We start from the raw sequence: 19,685 nt of genomic DNA, 5'->3' as shown, positions 1-19,685 counted from the left end.
AAGACTGACTTTAAGGAGTTCTTAGACCCAAGGAAAACAAGGGAGATGAAAATAATGACACTAAATCAGTTGTAAACCTGTGGCTCCTACATCTACAGTAAACAGTGAACATATCCCAGCTCCTATCAATTTTAATGTAAAAATTAATGCTCTGTGACTTTATAGTTGGAGAACTCAACACACCTCTTTTAGAAATTGATAGATTCTTCAGGTAGAAAATCAGCAAGGATAGAGTTAAACTGAACAGCAGCACCATTAATCAATTGGATCTAATTGACATTTATAGAATACTTCATTCAACAACTGCAAAGTACACATTCTTCTCAAGCTTATATGGAGTAGTCACTAAGATCAGTACACTTGCGCAAATATAGAGAATAGAAATCATGCTAAGTATGTTCTTAGACTATAATGGAATTTAACTAAAAATGAATAACTGGGTGGAAATTGCTGGTAAATTCACTTGCAGATTAAACAACACACTTCTAAATTACACGTAGGTCAAGAAGATATCTCTAGATAAATTTTAAAATATATTGAACTAAAAACGACAGTATCAAAAAATTTGAGGTGCAGTAATAACAGTGCTTAGCGGCAAATTTATAATATGAAATACATACATATTTAAAAATAAAGAATATCTGAAGTCTTTCTAACTTAATAATGTAAGCTTCCATCTTATAAAACTAGAGAAAATCATTTAATCCAACAGGAAGCATAAGAAATAACAATCAAGGCAGAAATCGATGATCTTGATGACATTGAAAAGAGGAAATCAACAGAAAATCAACAAAACCAAAGGCCACATCTTTGAAAAGATCAAGAAAATATATAAGCCTCTAGCCAGGCTTGAGAATGTTCTAATTTAGAGTTTTAACACAATGCAAAGCCACCAAAGTCTGTACCTATTATCTATACTGTATATATATACATATAGATATGTATATATATAGCCATCCCAAAGAGTAGTGTAAAACACCACTGTTCATTTATTATTATCTTTCACAATTCTGTAGGTTGACTGGGCTTGGCTGTGTTGTTCTCGTTCTTAGATTCTCATGTGGTTGTGGTCAATGAGTGGTAGGTCTAGAGTCATTTCAAAGGCTTTCTTCCTTAAATGACTGGCAGAGGATGTCAGTCATCTGACTCTCATCCATTACTGTGGGGTGGAACACAACTTTTACCTGGATTTCATCAAGCCACATCATTGGTTTTTAAGGCAAGTATCTGGAAGAAAGTCAGACAGAAGCTTTAACCTTTTGGGACATAACCTTGAAAATCATGCACAGCCACTTCTACCACAAAGTGAATGTATTAGTCGGTGTTCAACCAGAGAAACCAAGAGTAGGAGATACATATTGAATGATTTTTTGGAAGAAATTGCCTTAGATAATTTTAGGGACTAGATAGGCAAGTTTGGAAATGATAAGGCAGGCCATCAGCAAAAACAAGCTTAAACTCATGGACATTACTGAAGCGGTTGTATACAGGCAGAACTTCTTTAAGAATCCTCAGCTGTGTGCTCTTAGACTTTTCAAAGGATTGAGTCAGATTTGCCCAGTTTATCTAGGATAATCTCCTTTTCTTAAAGTAAACTACATTTGGACTTTAATCTAATTTGCAAAATACCTAGATTAGTGTTTGCACAGGGAACCTGCCCAAGTTGACACATAAAATTGATCATAATGAGTTATTAAGACCAGCCAATATTCAAGGCAGAGAGAGCAATGTCAAAGAATTTGTAGAGTTGTTTAAAATCAACACACACTGGATTTCAATAAAATTTTATTTAAATCTGAAAAGATAGTTGGTTATTTCAGTTAACATTAAAATGTGTATGTCTACACATGTGTGTGTGCACACACATACATATATATAGATACCTTATAATATCTTTAATATACTGTATATACACAGAAAAAGACAAGGTTTAGGTCTTAGATTTGTGTTTCAATATTTTTTATTACATTTTTATTTACAGGTCTTTCTATAGTTGGAGTGAGTGTGTGTGTGTGTGTGTGTGTGTGTGTGTGTGTGTTTTCAGTGATACCATGTAGATTATTAACATCTTTTTTTTTCTGGACTCCAAACAATTGTCCGTTGAAATATATAATACTTCAAACAGCCATATTTACATAATAGTATATAAACTTTTGTCCCTCAAATCCAAACTGAGGATATTTTCTTAAGCCACCATGGAGTGAGAATGTGTCCCTTACATGATTACTCCCTTCCACTTCTTGTGAGGTCTCACTCCTCTCCCCACTTTTTGCTGGATAGGCCAGCCTGCAGTCTCTGTTGTAAAGAGGTAGATGACTAAAGTATAATCCAATTTCAGAATTCCAAATTATGGAATTTCTGGTGTATGAAAATGACAGCCACTCCTTTAGTCACACCCATTTTGAAAGCTAAGTTCATGCTGGGAGACTTTAGCCAGCTCATTGATACCTGGGTTCTACTACTCAAAACAAGTTAATGAACCACTCAAGATGAGAATAGAAAGCAGAGTTGACACTTGCAAATGAGTTTAATCTGCTTGTCCCAAAGATAAGAGTCTTGATGTGGCAGCTCTAGGCTACATCACACTAATTTAGAAGGCTTAGAAAACTCCATGCTCATTTTCAGATCACCAGAGAAATAGCTTGCTGAGAAAGTCTTGTGGCATTGATAGAATCAGATACTTTTCCCATGTTCTTCTGGTTTTTTGTGTTGTTTTTTTTTTTTTTTTGTATCGTTTAGGTTTTGCCTAAACATGTACCTGTCACACATAATTTTCCTCTTTTGTTCTCTCAAAATGATATTTTTAAGATAATATTTATAAAGAGGAATCTAGCTAAAATAGATGAAACAGATTAAACTCAAAAAAATACTGACTTTATATGTAATAAACTAGATGGAGCTCAGAGAATACTGATATATTTAAACTGTCTTTTCGTTGCTGGTCATCAGCCTTGGAGACTGGTTCTCAGGACTTTAGATCACAAATGGTGAGATGTAGCCAATGACTGTGTAAAAATAAACACAGAGCAGCTTCGACCTTAAGCACTCTTAGAGTTCCTTCCAGAGAATGCTTATCTTAGCAAAAGCACATGAAATATAAATCTAAATGCACAGTGCCTTGTCATGTTTTTGACATTACTGTTAAGCCTTCAAAAAGAACATATGTCGTTGAACTTTCTTTTCCAGGGACGTTAATACTCATAAAATAATTTCTGCTTTATTGAAGAGCAGTCCACTGATCTAAGAAATTAAGCCAAAGACCTCCAACCTTGTGGCATTACCAGTGACAGCATGTGGGGTTAAATCCTACAACTTAGACTTCCACCTTATAGTATGAATTGCAAGGATCTGTTGAATGCACAACTGACCAGGAAATAGATAAAATTGTTTATGTGGGAATTTGTTGAAATATAACTGAGCTATTTCTGATTTTAACTTACTGAAATCTACCTAAAGGGTAGGCAATATATGCAAACTACTAACAGATTACACGAAAGAGTGTATCTGTAATGCAGCCAATCTGTGTTATGAGAATTCCAGTTTACAAATCATGGAAGAAAAGAGGCTTACTGTATTCTGTACTGGTCAGACCACTTGCCTATGTGCTTTCCACAGTGGCAAGTTTTAAGAATGACATGCATTCATGTGAGTTGTTAGAAGTGTCTGTTGTATCCTATGGATAAATAATGGTGTTTTGGGTGCTGTTTTATCTGAAAAAATATTCTTAGAGGATGCATGACAACATTTCTCAAATATATAAATATTTGCCATGTAAAAATGAAATAAGATTCCATGAAACTGAATCTGTAGAGCAAAAGCAAATGAGTAAATATTACAGTGAGGATGGTTTTTCTGAATATGAGAAATCACAGTTAGACCTGCTCAGCTATAGACATATCTCCATAGGAAGTAATGAAGCTTCTCATTTTACTTTCTACTCACAATTTTTATTAATAAGAACAAAGACTCTCACCAGATCACCATTTCATCAACTCCGCATACATTAGCAAAGAATTTAAGTGTATCATTTTGGTTTAATAAGAAATATACTCACAAAAATAACTAAGTTATTTTTAAGTAGAAGCATGTCAGTAGTTATTTCCCTATGATTGGAAATATTGAAAATTGATATTAATTGCTAGTGAACTGATGGAGGGAATTTTTGTACTTGATGGAATGTTGAGTTATATCATCTTAGGAATTCTAATGTAATAGTAAGATTTTTACAGCCTTAATAAGGATCATTAAAGTAGGATTTAAGAGAGCAGTGCTTTACTATTGCCTTTCCTTTTCCTCATTTGATCATGGAAAATTATTAGCCTTTCTTGTTTTACGTTTCCCAAAGAAGAAATCATACCATGTGATTGGGTTTCTTTTAATTTTTTACCTCCCCAAACTTTATTTATGTGAAAATATTATTCTTTATATATAACATGTAACATATATAAGTTGAAGGTATACAATATGATTATTAGATATGTATATATTGCAAAATGATTATGACAATAAGATTAGTTAACACCTGATCCCCTCGCATAATTAAAATTTTTGTCTATGTATGGTGATAAGATATACTCCCTTAACAGCTTTCAAGTATATAATATAGTACTGTTAATTATAGTAACCATGCTGTGCGTTAGATCCTTAGATCTTATTTATCCTGTGGCCACGAGTTTATATCCTTTTGACCAACATCTTCCCATTTCTCCCACCCCCTCGGTCTCATTTTACTACTCCTGAGTTTCATTTTTTAGATTCCCCAGATAAGTGAGAACATACAGTATTTGCCTTTCTCTCTCTGACTTATTTCACTTAGCATAATTCCCTCAAAGTTCACCTATGTTGTCACAAAAGGCAGAATTTCCTTCTTTTATTAGGTCTGAATTTCCTTCTTTTATTATTATTTTCCTTCTAAAATATTTATAAATATATATATAATATATAAATATATATAATAAACATATATATATTATATATATACAATATTATCTTTATCCATTAATCTATTGACAGGCACTTAGGTTGTTTCCACCTCTTGGCTATTGTGAATAATGCTGTAATGAACATGAGTGCAGATAGCTCTCTGAGACAGTGATTTCATTTTCTTTGGATATATATACAGAAATGGAATTACTGGGTCATATGGTAGTTTTTTGGGTTTTTGTTTTGTTTTTGAGGACCCTCCATACTGTTTTCCATAATGGCTGCACCAATTTACATTTCTGTCAACAGTGCACAAGGGTTCTCTTTTCTCCCAAAGACCCACCAACACTTGTTTTTATCTTTTTGATAATAGCCATGCTAACAGGGGTGAGGTGATATCTTATTGTGGCTTTGATTTGCATTTCCCTGATTAGTGATAGTGAGCATCTTTTCATGTACCTATTGGCTATTTGTATATCTTCTTTGGAAAAATATCTTTGCCCATTTTTAACAGACTATTGTTTTTTTTCTTTAATTCTTCAAAAAAAAAAAAAAAAGGATTCTATGTGCAAAAATAATGAATGCTATTATGTCACCAAGAGAAAAGATTGCCTAATGCATGGATAGTTGATGATATTCTAATACACATAATATCATACTTACTGGAGGCCTCTGATGAGGTAGATTTGAGATGGGATTTGAAGAATGGCTGGGATATAAGTATGAAGAGAATTTTATATCAAAAGGCAAGGAAGGACATAGGCAGATTATTGTCAGCCGGCAAATTTGGAGATAGTGACAAAAACCTCCAGTGGGGTACTCTGACCAAGTGGAAGGTATGATGTGGCTACTCTATGTGACAAAAGTCAGCAAACTGGAATCAACGGGTAAGTTCCATTCTGTTTTTGCATATAAAATTTTATTGGATTCCAGCCACACCATTTGTTTAGTTATTGTTTGTAGCTGCAATCCAGCTACAATAGTAAAGTTTTATGGTTGTGACAGAGCCCCTATGGCTGGCAAAATCCTAAAATATTCACTACCTAGCTGTTTAAGGAAAGTTTGCTGACTTGTACCAAGAGGAATCATTAGGTGGCCTTAGAAAGGAAAAGTAGAAATACTGCGCCTGTGAGAACTCCCCCAAGGACTTTCTCTGCAACAGTGATTCCCTGTTCTTTATTATTTTGAAGAGGAGTCACATGATAATTGTTAGAATATAAAAGACAATAATGGTTCAGTGGAAAAGCCGGAAGATCCTAGTGATTTACAGCAGCTAAATCTCTGTCTGAGGAACAAGAAGGCTGATTTACAATTTATTTAAATGACAGTAATTTGATACCTGCAATATATGATACTTTGCGTAACGCCAAGTATTATTTCATACTCAGTGTTCAACAGTAAATCCTGCCATGGCTTTAAGGATTGGGAGAATAGTTAACTACATAAGTAACTATGCAATTCCTGGTAGATGGAAGATATATGAGAAAGTTTTCATTTATTTCCCATACCTCATTTTTCCTTTATTCATCTACTCATTTATTTCTTCTGGGCCAAAGAAGAAATTCACTTCAAAAAGCTATATTGCTGAAAAGTATGGTGAAGGTGTAACTCAACCAAATTAGACAATTCAAAGATAAATCTGTTACTAACTCATCCCCAATTTTCCCTTGATTTGTGCCTTTTTTCTTTTTACATGGCAGATGTCTGGATGGGTTTTCAGATTAACCTAACACCTGATGATTAGTTTTATGCTATTGGTGAAAGTGTTGCTATCTATAAAAATACCTAGTTTCAGACCCTATCAGCCTGTAAACATAATGATTCCATTACATATCAAAGTGATTCTAAAATTGTTTTTTAGGACTTTTGTTATTTAGTGCTGAGATAAAAATTTTCAAAAGCCCCAGTTGGGCTTTCATTGAAATTGCTTGAGAATCATGAGTAAATCTTTTACTAAAATACTTAAGGATAAGTTGAGAAAGCATTGGTTTGATTTTTATTACCCGGAAATGTGAAGATGACACTTTTTGTTGTTGTTGTTCTCTCTTCCCAATGTTTACTTAAAAGACTCTACATCTCCCCATCACCTTTGATTTTGACCCGGAATCAGGCAGATGAGAGTGCCTGACTATTGGTTTGTCTTTGATAGGCAATGATTTTCTCAACCTCTCAACTTCAGTTTTCACATCTGTAAGATGAGGTTAATAATCTCTCTCAACAGCTGGTAAGAGCTTTAAATGGGAGCCTTAGAAAACACACAGTAGGCCTTCTTTCTCGTACAAACATTTTCCATGTTAATGTTATAGAACCCACCTATTATTCCTTATGGCAAGCAATCTACTTGGAATAAAGTTCTGTCACCTTACTAAGTATCACATATTCCAGAACTATCAGGGGAATGGTGACAGTAGCCACCCCTGGAAGGTAACTATGAATGATTAACAGCTGCTCAAGTTTTAGACAGGTCACTGGTCAGTTTGAAATGACATAACATATTATCTAGACAAGGCAAGCAGCTGATTGAAGAAGGAATCCCTTAATATTGCTATCCTGCCCATTCATCTAAATTTGTTTTAAAGATAAGCATATCAAGTCAATATTTCTCAAATGAATGAAAATATCAACCCCAAACTGACCCTAAATATAGGAAGCAGAAATGTTATTTAGAACCAACATTATAAACATATTATCACAAGAAATCCAGTCAAACTAAATTCACTTTAGTGGGGAAAAAAATTGACAAAACCTCAAAAAAGACAGAGTTTAAGCTTTATGGTTCATTAAAAATGCAATAATATTAAAGTATAAAAAGAAATATTTGATAAAGGTAAAAAGTCATCCAAGTTTTAATGACAGTTTGGAAGAATATACATCTAAGAAGTTGCCACACTACAAAATATATGTATTTAAATGGTAGTTTATCACAAAATGTGCTTGGTCGGTGAATATATTTTTAGGATTAAAATATAAGAGAAACTACTAGCTTTTAAAGTTATTATAACTACTTCCAAAAACTGAGTCATGTAGAAATAGTCTGTTGTCACTGCAGCAGGAAGGGAGAACAGAATAACCCTTTCTGCACTTTCTTGTATATCCTAGGAATCAAGACTTTTTATTTTTTTATGTTTATTTATTTTTGAGAGACAGAGTGTGGGGGGGGGGGGGAGGAGCAGAGAGAGGGAGACACAGAATCTGAAGCAGGCTCCAGGCTCTGAGCTGTCAGCACAGAGCCCCACGCGGGGCTCCAACCCAGGAGCAGTCATGACCTGAGCCTAAATCGGGCACTCAACCGACAGAGCCACCCTGGTGCCCCAGGAATCAAGACTTTAATCATATACTGGCAACTATTACAAGTGTAAACATATGTGGATTAGTCAGTGTGAAATAAGTAAGCTTCATTTGGATAATTTTATATATTTCTACATTTTCTCTCATTTGCACACTGCTTCTTTGCTACTTTCAACAAAAGACATCTACGTTTGGGGTGCATCTTTTCTGGGGCTTAGATTCCTGTCTATAAGAATCTCAGGCTAACACTATATATTCTTTGATGGTATTGATAGAATAAGGATATTGCATTTCCATCATTAGGGTTTTTTTTTTTTTAATTTTATTATTTTGCTGATAGATCTTATTCCTCCTATGCTCATTTGTTAAAACTGTATAGAGCTGGATGATGAGATAATTATATGTAAACAGGATTGTTATTTTAAAAAGTGTTTTTGAACTATAACAACTGTTCAGCAGCATTCTGTATTTTGGATCTGTTGATTTAGTCCTCCTATTCTCTTTGTTGTAATTTTACATAAACAGAATGACTATGGACATGGTTCTTACTAGCTGAATTTTTAGTGTTTGTGTTTTGAGTGTTTAACTTACACTGGTAAGTGCTCTGACATGACTTTTGATATATCAGTTACCTGATCTCTTTCTGGGTAAAAGCATCTTCTATTTTGACTTCTGTGACTCGGTACAAAAAAGAAAATTGAAAAAAATGATTTACCATTTCTTAAAGCACAAAATATTTAAAGGAAAAAAAAAACTTTCAGTTACAGAATTACCAACTGTGTTGTTAGTAAAATTAGCAAAATTAAAATTACAGAAACTTTTTAAACTTTAGACATAATCGGTAATATGAATAATTCACTATATGTAAGATAATATGACAAGCAAGTAATACTTTTTATTTTTCTAATATTTCCAGGTATATGTTTATATTGGATTTTTCTATCGTAATTTTAAAGTAAAGCCTATTTTAGCAGTTTCAATTAATAATGTTTTTAAATATATAGCATACTGAGACAAAAAGTTATTACTCCATGGTTGGATATCTTGTAAGTAAAATGTTCCAGCTTCTTCTAGTAGCAACTGAATCCTACAGTCCGCTCTTTATCTGTTCCTTGTGTTGAATTCCTGCTTTCCTACTCCCTCTATTAAAATATATTTATATTAATATTCTTAAAAGAAACCTGGATAAATAAGAATTAAATCCAATTTATGGCAAGTATGATAGGTAATCTAATACACAACACTTAGTTTTACAATTTTAATTTTATTAAAATCCAAGTTACTTAACAAACAGTGTAATAGTGGTTTCAGGAGTAGAGCTTAGTGATTGATCAATCACATATGACGCCCAGTGCTCATCCCAAGAAGTGCCCTCCTGAATGCCCATCACCCATTTCACCCATCCCCCCCACCCAACACATTTTTTTTTTTTTAATTTAGATAGCATATTAGCATAAAACACTATTAGGGAATTCAAAACTTTTCAAGGAGTTTGCAGTGAAAGCTCTACATGTAACTAAGAGTGGGAGTAAAAGAGAGAAAGACAAAATCTTTGCAAGTCTATAATCTGTGCTGGCACAGCCAACCACGCAAAGCAAATCAAGTCATGAATGAAGTGATCCTGTATAAAATATTAGAACAATTTGATGGGACGTTATGTGACTTTTAAAGGTTACGCATCTAGAGACTGAACCAAATAAACCGTGAATCTCCCAATAAATAAACCCAATAAATCTCCTGAAATCATGTCAAGTGCTATTACTACCACCCTAAGATACCACCCAGTTGTGGAGCTATGTCACATTCTAATACTTGTGTTTTCATAAAAGACAGCATTTGGGGGGCTTAAATGAAGAGAGTGATTTGGTGTTCCAAAACATCAAAAAATAGTAAGTGACTTTTCTGTGGTATTGTTACACATTGCAATACACATTGCAAGTTTTATGTTATTAAACTTATTTTAACTACTGTTAGAATGAGTTTAGATTATATAAGCAGTATGCTGCAAAATTAAAATCAACAGTACATGATAAATTCCAGCCCTCTACCTGCCAGCAACTCTTTACAGAAAACAAACAAACAAAAACCAGTTTTGCAAGGCTTCTTATGGAAAGGGGATTCGGAAATACAAGTATTTAAGATACCAATACATATTAGGTAGACCCTTCTCTTCCTCTTTGGGAAAGTTCAGGGTCTGAGCACAAGGTATTTTACTGAAGAAAGCTGGACATCAGATTCACCTACAAATGTTACTGCTTTAAGACAATATGATATCCTTATCATCCATGTTGTACTTGATACCTCCGTGACTAGTGTGAATATAAGGATCAGGGAGGAGAAGGAGATGTTGACAATCATTCTCATTTCCAATGGCATTTAATTTCCAAATGAATGGGTTTCCCATTGAATAATACGCAAGGCCTAGCTCAGTCCTTTAAAGAAGGAATGAATGATTAGATTGTTGAGTTAGGGAAGGAGAGCAAGGCTTACTTAGCTTACCTCTTTTCTGCCTGTCTTCATCTTTTGTATTTTTCTGACTGCAGAAAGCATATTCTTGTGATATCTTGATAGTGAAGCCTCTAGTCTGGCATTAAGAGTCCTTTCAAGGACTTCCTGTGTCTTGTGAAGATGTACATTGGGATTTGTAGCAAATACTATAAAGCTTACCATAGTGAGCTTAAAATTGCTGCGTGATATTTTCCAGCACTCTTTGAGGTAGGAGGGAGCCTGTGCCAGTTTAGACCAATGGCCTATAAGGTGGATAGCATGTAACACATATAGGTTTTCCAGTCATGAGCTATGAATGATTATCTTAGCTCTTTTTTGTTGACCCAGCAATTAACAACTGTTAGATAGTAAAGCTATAGGGCGGTGGAACCTGAAAATACCTGCATCCAGGAACCTTCTTTTTTTTTCTTTCTAAGTTTTATTTATTTATTTATTTATTTATTTATTTATTTATTTAGAGAGAAAGCACAAGTGGAGAAGGGGCAGAGAGAGAGGGAGAGGAAGAGAATCCCAAGCAGGCCCCACACTGTCAGCACAGAGCCAGATGCGGGGCTTGAACCCACAAACTGTGAGATCATGACCTGAGTCGAGGTCAGACACTTAACCAACTGAGCCACCCAGACACACCTCGAACAAGCCTTCTGCCCAAATCAACCCATCTGTTTTTTTAACACTCTAGCTGGGATTGACCTCACGGGTGTGTGAACTATGCAGGTGCACAAGGTTATGGGCTTAGAAACTCAGACTGTTTGATTTAGTGCTCTGCGGTTGCCATCTTGACATTAATATTTTTTGAACAAAGTGTCCCACCTTTTTACTTTGCACTGGGCTCTGCAAAATGTGTAACCAATAATGAATCCAGCAAAAACTAATTAGTTCTAATTAGGAACTAATGGATGACAATACCATCTACTCCTAACTAGAATGAAAGAAAATAATAATATATTTAAAGATATTGTTATTTAGACACTAAATTTATATGCTGAACTTCCAGGGGCAATGTAAGTAGGAAACCTATCCAGCCACACAGCAGAAATGTCCCATTGGAAATCCAGCATAGGTGGAGAGCACAGCTCCTTATATAGTTGCTATTAAACAAGAAGAAGATGAAGGCAAAGAGAAAGAAAAGGAGAAGGAAAGGGAGGAGGAGGAGCAGAAAGGAGAAAGGAAAATTGGAAAGAGAGAAGGAAAAGGGAATTGTTTTTTTCTGATTTTGCTTGCCAGAGAGGCCACATGGCTTCTGCCCTATAATTTTAGTTCTGCCTTCCAAGTATTATGTGGGAACCTACTTGGTGGAATATTTTCACTTTTAGAAACGTAGCTTCAAGAATGTGAAAAATGAAATTTTACATTTCCATCCTCTAGGTTAGGGGAAGAGAAGCTCACTGAGCCAATCTACAACACTTTCCATAGGCAGGATTGATCTAATTCTGTGATTCAGAATTAGGAAGCCATCTTAAAACTGCATCTTGCAGAAGAACACTATCTCAAAAACGACTTTTTTTCTCTTACATTTTAACTCCATACTAGATTTTTATCCTGAATTCCAGATCCCTATACTTAAATATTCACTAGAAATTTCTATTTGACGTCTGGAAGACACATCAAACTCGACCTGAGCAGAGCCTATTATGTCCTCTCCTAATTATCTCTTCTATAATTGTTCCCTTACTCCATAATTGTTACCACAATGCCCCTGGTTACTACAGTCAAAAACTCTGGACTCATCCTTTCCAACTCCATACCAAGTCAATGAAGATGCCTTGCAGACAATGGCTTAAACATATCGCCTAATTATTTTGTTTTCTCCAATACCACCAAATCTGATTGATATCTCTATGCCCAGTGTTTCTTTTTTTTCCTAAAATTGTATCCATATAAAATCTCTGTAAAAGGAGCTTTAAAATATACAAACAAAAATGCAGCTCTGGTCATGATACTCCCTTGCTTAACCATTTCTCAATTACAAAACAAACTTTTGCTTTTATAAGAATTCTGACTTCTTAATATGCTGCATGAAAATCTCCATCTTCTAGCTGTTACTTTCCTATCTATCCTCACACCTTTTTACACTCCATCTTGTACTTTTATATTCCATCCATATTGAGCTTCTTCTTCTAGCCTACAGGCTGCCTCTCTACATGCCATTCCTTTGCATGCAATGTTCTACCTATCCTCCAAATTTTGGCTCTTTCACATTCCTAGATAACTAGTTGGCTTAAAATTATTTCTTCTGAGATGTTTTTTTCACTGCCTTTCTCCCCACAGCCCTAGATTATTTCGCCCTACTTTGTGATCTCCTTGCATTCTGTGTCTCCTACATTAACTGTGGTAATTATGTGTGTAATTGTCTATATTCCCTGAAAAACTATATACTTTATGAGGTCTGAGGTCATGATTACTTTGTGTATTAATGCATCTCCATGCCTGACAAACTTCCTCATGCATGATATGCTATCAACAATTTTATGGCAAATAGAATGAACAGATAAGTGAAAGGATAAATATATGTGATTAAATGAAGGATACAAATTTATGGTATTCATCCATAAGGTATAACCACATTTTATACTTCCCTTACAATTTGTAACCTTGTGAGATATCCATACTGTAACTCAGAGTTTGGACTGCTTCTCAATAGCTGTTATTTCTCCTACATCCATACTTTATACACACACATACACAAACACACACACACACACACACACACACACGTAAAGTGTACTACTGTCTTTGTGCACAGTCTCTCAGAAATGATAGTTCAATCCAGCTTAGAAATGGAACTCTTCTTTTTTCCTGCTCTCTGGCAGCAATGGAGCTAAAAACAGAGAAAAGTAGGAATGATCAAGAGGGTGAAGAGTATATGTGTGAACATCTGTTATACCAAATTCTAGTGATCCCACCCTGCTTTGTGTTTTATATCTCTCCCAAATTTAGACCTTGGACTTCAAAGAGATGTCATTATGAATTAAATTTATGCAATTGCCCTCAAAAAGTCCCTTATTGGCACAGTTTGCTCATTTTAAGGAATATTTCTATTGCTATAATATTGCAAACACATTTTGAGCATAACTCCTGGCTTGAACCCTATGTAGAAAATCCTACTACTATTCTTTCCACATAACCTGATAAAGACCTCTATAAATTTTTCATGTCTTTAATATTTCATTCACATTGTCAATTGAATACCAAACACATTCTCTCATTTTCATATATAGTACTCCTTTTTGCCAAAAAAAGCCTTTCTCATGTTGTTGTTGCTGTTGTTGTTGATGCTGGCATGTTATTCACTTGCTTAGCTATTTTCTCTTCCTCCTTCAGTTCACTAAGTATTTACCTTTCTTGACTTCTGTACCCTTTTATGTTACAAGGAATCACTGTGTTACATGGTGATTATCACATTTATAATGTCACTTTATTTTTTATGTACATCTGATTAATGTCCATCTCAGTAGATTCTATGAAACAATGGTCCTTCCTCTTCATGCTCATAATTGCAATTCCAGCACCTAGTGTATTAATTTGCACATAAGAGGCTATTGATACATGGTTTAGAATAAATAAATGTTTCGCGATTCTTCAGGGTATGAAGTAGGTGAATTTATAAGTCAAATTGAAACACAGTCAAGTTGGGGCGCCTGGGTGGCGCAGTCGGTTAAGCGTCCGACTTCAGCCAGGTCACGATCTCGCGGTCCGTGAGTTCGAGCCCCGCGTCGGGCTCTGGGCTGATGGCTCAGAGCCTGGAGCCTGTTTCCCATTCTGTGTCTCCCTCTCTCTCTGGCCCTCCCCCATTCATGCTCTGTCTCTCTCTGTCCCAAAAATAATTAAACGTTGAAAAAAAAATTAAAAAAAAAAAAAAGAAAGAAACACAGTCAAGTTAAATACGTAAAAATTATTCTCATTATATGTCAAATACAGGGACAGAAATAAGTGAAAGAAGGCTGAGAAAGGAAACTACCATTCATGATGCCTCCTACTTTACAACCTTCTACTATAATTCTCACTATAAACCCCACACTCTTGCCATTCTGTTATTTTCACTTTACGTCTGAGAGACATGTGATGCAGAGTTTAAGTAATTGTTTCAGCTCCCTGACCTGGGAAGTGCTGAGGTCAGAATGTGGAAGCACATCTGATCATCTCCAAGCCCACCCTCCCTCCACTCCTCCACGACTGAACCTTGTAGCTGCATGACCTTATGTTCCCTCTGAGATCTTGTACAGCCTTGGTTCTGGTCTTTCGTCTGAAGAATGAGTTATGTGGAAATTGTGAGTTTAAACCTATCTTAGACTCACATCTTCTTAATTGCCTTTTCTCTCTTCCCTGTAAGTGCAGCCACAATTTAAATGCTTCTGCAATTGTTGATTACTGCATTTACACTATGCCAGATGTTATCTGGTTTGAATTGTGCCCACACACTGCAGGTGCAAAATGGAGGCCGCAATTGAGAAAATTTGGACTTAAGTATCTCTGTATTTTCATTTAATTTATATGCTTGGCCATATAAATCATTTTCTTCTGATTTTTTTCAGCTTTCTCTTTGCCTAGCAGGCTTATTTTGTATTACTTTAAAAGTTTTTGGAAGTGAGATTACTACATTGTATTTTATAGAATAAAAATATCCTCATCTTTGAGGTTACTTTGCATTTCCCCAGACTACAAAAAGAGTACCCTTGTACATTTTTATTTGTACAAGTAAAGCTAAACCAGGCTTGCTTTCCACCGAGCAGAACACTACATGGGATTTGGCCATCAAATATCACAAGCATACAAGCAAATGAATCTGTATAATCCCACAATTACTCTTCTATGATAATCTAAATCCCAATTGAAAGAGATGAGTCCCTTTACATCACCTTTTATTTTTTTTAATGTGTTCTCTGTTTACTTTCCTATGCTATCATGGTCAAAAATGTAAAACTTGTTGCTCTCTTGCATTCAGGGTGGTGATTCTATTGGCTGCTATACCTAAACTAGTGAGGAAACACTCTGATATTTCCATAAATATGCTCATTTGATGATACATTTTAGGTCAGTACTTTATAGTATCTGAGCAGCTACTGTATTTTATTAAATCTAAGACATAATCAATTGTATGATATACTATTACATTAATTACCATTAAGAAAGAACTATAAAAGAACATGGCCGATTAAATTTTTTTAAATTTTGTCCTTATGGAAAATATCTTTTTGGCTTAATTTAGACTTTTATTTCATACATCACTTGTGTATACATTAAAAAGTAAATACAAGAGAAAAATTTGGAGTAAATAACTTGAATAGGATATTCCCAAAAAATTTCCTTTCAGAGTCTGGCTCTTTTGAACCTCAGAATTGTCAGTCTCTGTATTTTGCCTCAGAATAACATCCCCTGTGACATCAGAAGTATCAGTGATACACTTTTAGATTCCTCTAAAAAGTTCTTAACTTTTATCTCCAAGATATTTTTCCATACCACTTATTTAAGGTCTGCAGACTTGATTTTGTTTCTCTATTGAACTTTCCAGAAGAATGCACAGAATATTTTTTAGGTAACAATGAGAAATCATATTTTCTTAATAAGAGGTTCTGAAATACCCTGTTGATTTGAAAATGGAGGGGCAATGGTTGTCCAGTCATGGCACCAGAAATAACAGTCAGGATTCCCCAATTCCAGGCAATCTTCTACTGCTTGGCCTATGACAATTTTAAGATATATCAATATTTCAAAGAACTTACATTATAAATAAATAAATAAATAAATAAATAAATAGCTGCTTCTCAAATAAATTAAAGTGAGGTAACCCTATAGCAACCTATATTGGCTAGTATTATAGCTATTAGTGGCAAAAATGGTTTTGTTGGATATCTGTTACCATATTTCTACTACACTAATGCAAGGTTCACTGATGCAATTAATTAGCATACTATAGATTTTCTCTCTGGTGATTTTGGACTTAACCATTGTGTTTCTATTTCTTTGGAATCTATGTCACTTTGTCCCCTCATCATGCTTTCCTCATATCATGCTTCAATTTATTTAAATATTTGGGGAAATAGCCACTAAGTACTGCCCTGAAACAGAAAGGAGTATGTAGCTAAAATTTATGGGCACTAATCTATTATGAACAAGCCACTCTGATAGGGGCATTATATCTACTTTAGCATTTAAACCCTAGGAACAATCAAGATTTCTATTGCCATTTTTAAAAATTTTTTAACGTTTATTTATTTTTGAAAGAGAGAGAGAGAGAGAGAGCAGAGGAGGGGCAGAGAAAGAAAGACACAGAATCTGAATCAGGCTCCAGGCTCCAAGCTGTCATCACAGAGCCTGATATGGGGCTTGAACCCACGAACCGTGAGGTTATGACCTGAGCCAAAGTTGGATGCTCAACCAACGGAGCCACCCAGGTGCCCCATATTGCCATTTTTAAAATGATGCAGCAGGAAATTGATTTTGTTATATGATTCAACCAAGATAATCTATAGTAGAGCTGGTATGTTATAATTGAAATTTTAGGTATCTTTTTAACACCTCCCCTTCTTACTCTAACTTTTAATTCCATATAAGTTGGCCAATATATATTAGTTTCCTTTTATTTTTTCATGCTGTTTTCTCCATTCAGAAAATCATCATCACTACCATCTCATGTTTATGCTTATTACAATGAAAATCACACTTGATGTTTTATATTAGGTTTTATATATATATATATATATATATATATATATATATATATATATATATATATATATATATCTTACCCTGGACTTATTCTAGGATCATTCCAAACACGTCCTGCTTGATAAAGTTCCTTGAGAATCTGATTGACCAAGTTTCTTGATCACAGCTAGGATGTAAAGCTTGTGTGGGAATAGGCAGTAAAGTGAACGCCCAAGATCAGAGTCTGCAAATTAGGGGTACTGCCTTGATGTTTTTCTTAGCAGAGTAAAGTGGTACATAGGAAGCAGCAACTACTATACCAGAGGAGAGAAGGGAAGACCCCAGTGTAATACTGAGTTTGACCATGACAATGTTAAAGACTGATGTTTACCTAAGTCCTATATTCTCAAGAAAAGATAGCTTTAGAATTATTCACACCTATACTGTCATGAAGTTGACCGAGGTAGAACTTTTTAAAATATAAGATAAGGGGCGCCTGGGGGGCTCTGTCGGTTAAGCCTCAAACTTTGGCTCAGGTGATGATCTCAACAGTTTGTGAGTTCAAGCCGCACGTTGAACTCTGTGCTGACAGCTGGGAGCCTGGAGCCTGTTTCCGATTCTGTGTCTCCCTCTTTTTCTGCCCCTCCCCCACTCATGCTCTGTCTCTCTGTCTCTCTGTCTCTCTCTCTCTTTCAAAAGTAAGTAAACATTTAAAAAATTAATGTTAGGGGCGCCTGGGTGGCGCAGTCGGTTTAGCGTCCGACTTCAGCCAGGTCACGATCTCGCGGTCCGTGAGTTCGAGCCCCGCGTCAGGCTCTGGGCTGATGGCTGGGAGCCTGCAGCCTGTTTCCGATTCTGTGTCTCCCTCTCTCTCTGCCCCTCCCCCGTTCATGCTCTGTCTATCTCTGTCCCAAAAATAAATAAAAAACGTTGAAAAAAAATTTAAAAAAAAAAATTAATGTTAAAATGTAGGATAAAAGGGACTGTGTATCCGTGTATATTATGATACACAGGCAGAAATAAGTGTACAAATTTGTATTCAAAACTTGAAATTTATGAGCCAGAGATAGTCAGCTTATCTTAAGCAAGAAAGCTCACCTTATCTGATCATGCGTGTGGAGGGTGGGATATTATCTGAGATAGCATCCTCCACATGAAGCCAGCAAGTCCAATTCTCTTCAGTTAACTGTAGGGTCTGTGGCATATTTTCCTAACAAATTGCCTGAGGATATTGCTGTACCCAAGTCTTAATTATTTAAAACTTTCTCATTTTAGCTGTGGAAGATAGAGGGAACTGAACTAAAGCAAAATTGAGCCAGGACTCTGCAAAGTGGTAATTTTGTAAACTCAATACCTGCTAGCTACTATTTCGCCATTATTTATTTATTTTTCTTTATCCTAAAAGTTAACTTGATGCGGCTCCTGGGTGGCTCTGCCAGTTAAGCGCCGGACTTCTGCTCAGGTCATGATCTCACGGTTTGTGAGTTCGAGCCCCAGGTCGGGCTCTGTGCTGACAGCTCGGAGCTTGGAGCCTGCTTCAGATTCTGTGTCTCCTCGCTCTCTGCCCCTCCCCCACTCATGCTCGCTCTCTCTCTCTCTTTCTCAAAAATAAATAAACATTAAAAAAATATTTTTTAAAGTTAACTTGAAAAAAAATCTAGTTAATTGAGGGTTTCATTACTTAAGGTTTTATTGCATGCAAATAATGGTACAATAACAATATACAAATTAGCTCAGCACATAGAAAACTTTACTCATTTTATGCCTCATTGAAGGGTAGAAGTATCAAGGAAGGTCCCTGGGGATCAAAATATGCATTGGTATTATTCAACGTATTCATTAAGCAGTCAGTGGAAAATGTAAATGAGCACACATCCAAATCTGTAATAATAAAATGCTAGAAGCTAGGGATAATAAATCAGCTTGATCAAAAATACAGATGGATCTGGACAGCTGGGGAAATTATTCAAATGAGAAAGAGATGAGTTTTAATGGAAAGACTGGTATAATAATGCATTTGAAGAATAATACACGGTATAAAAAAATAAACTAATAAGATACGTATGAAGTAATTATGGAGAACCCTACTTTAGTGTATTTGTTGATAAACAGAACAGTGGTACAATGGTGAAGGGTAATTGTATTTTAAGTTTCCCAAGTTGAACAACTGAAAGTAGAGAAAAGTTAAATACCACTTAGCCAGACAATAAAATTCTATCTATAAGTATAATGGGGATTTATAAAGTTAGCCCCTTTCAGGTCAGAGTACTAAAAGCTGGCAAGTTTAACTAGCATGGAAGTAGCTGTTAGTTTTGTGTTTA

At 35.3% G+C, this 19,685-nt stretch overlaps 1 long non-coding RNA gene across 1 annotated transcript in view; it reads right to left on the bottom strand.

Moving 5' to 3' along the window:
• Window positions 1-972: 972 nt before the first annotated feature.
• LOC147579036 (uncharacterized) overlaps window positions 973-19,685 on the bottom strand; it is a 106,539-nt gene continuing 87,826 nt past the window's right edge. Inside the window, exon 3 of the long non-coding RNA XR_015253122.1 lies at window positions 973-1,227. This is a non-coding gene — a long non-coding RNA (uncharacterized LOC147579036). The remainder of the gene's footprint in view (window positions 1,228-19,685) is intronic.

The sequence above is a fragment of the Puma concolor genome, chromosome B4, assembly GCF_028749965.1.
Source record: "Puma concolor isolate L17-30 chromosome B4, mPumCon1.1.hap2, whole genome shotgun sequence".
In the NCBI taxonomy this organism is placed as follows: domain Eukaryota; kingdom Metazoa; phylum Chordata; class Mammalia; order Carnivora; family Felidae; genus Puma; species Puma concolor.
Note: the sequence above shows the minus strand (reverse complement) of the source record. Positions and strands in the feature narration are given on the sequence as shown.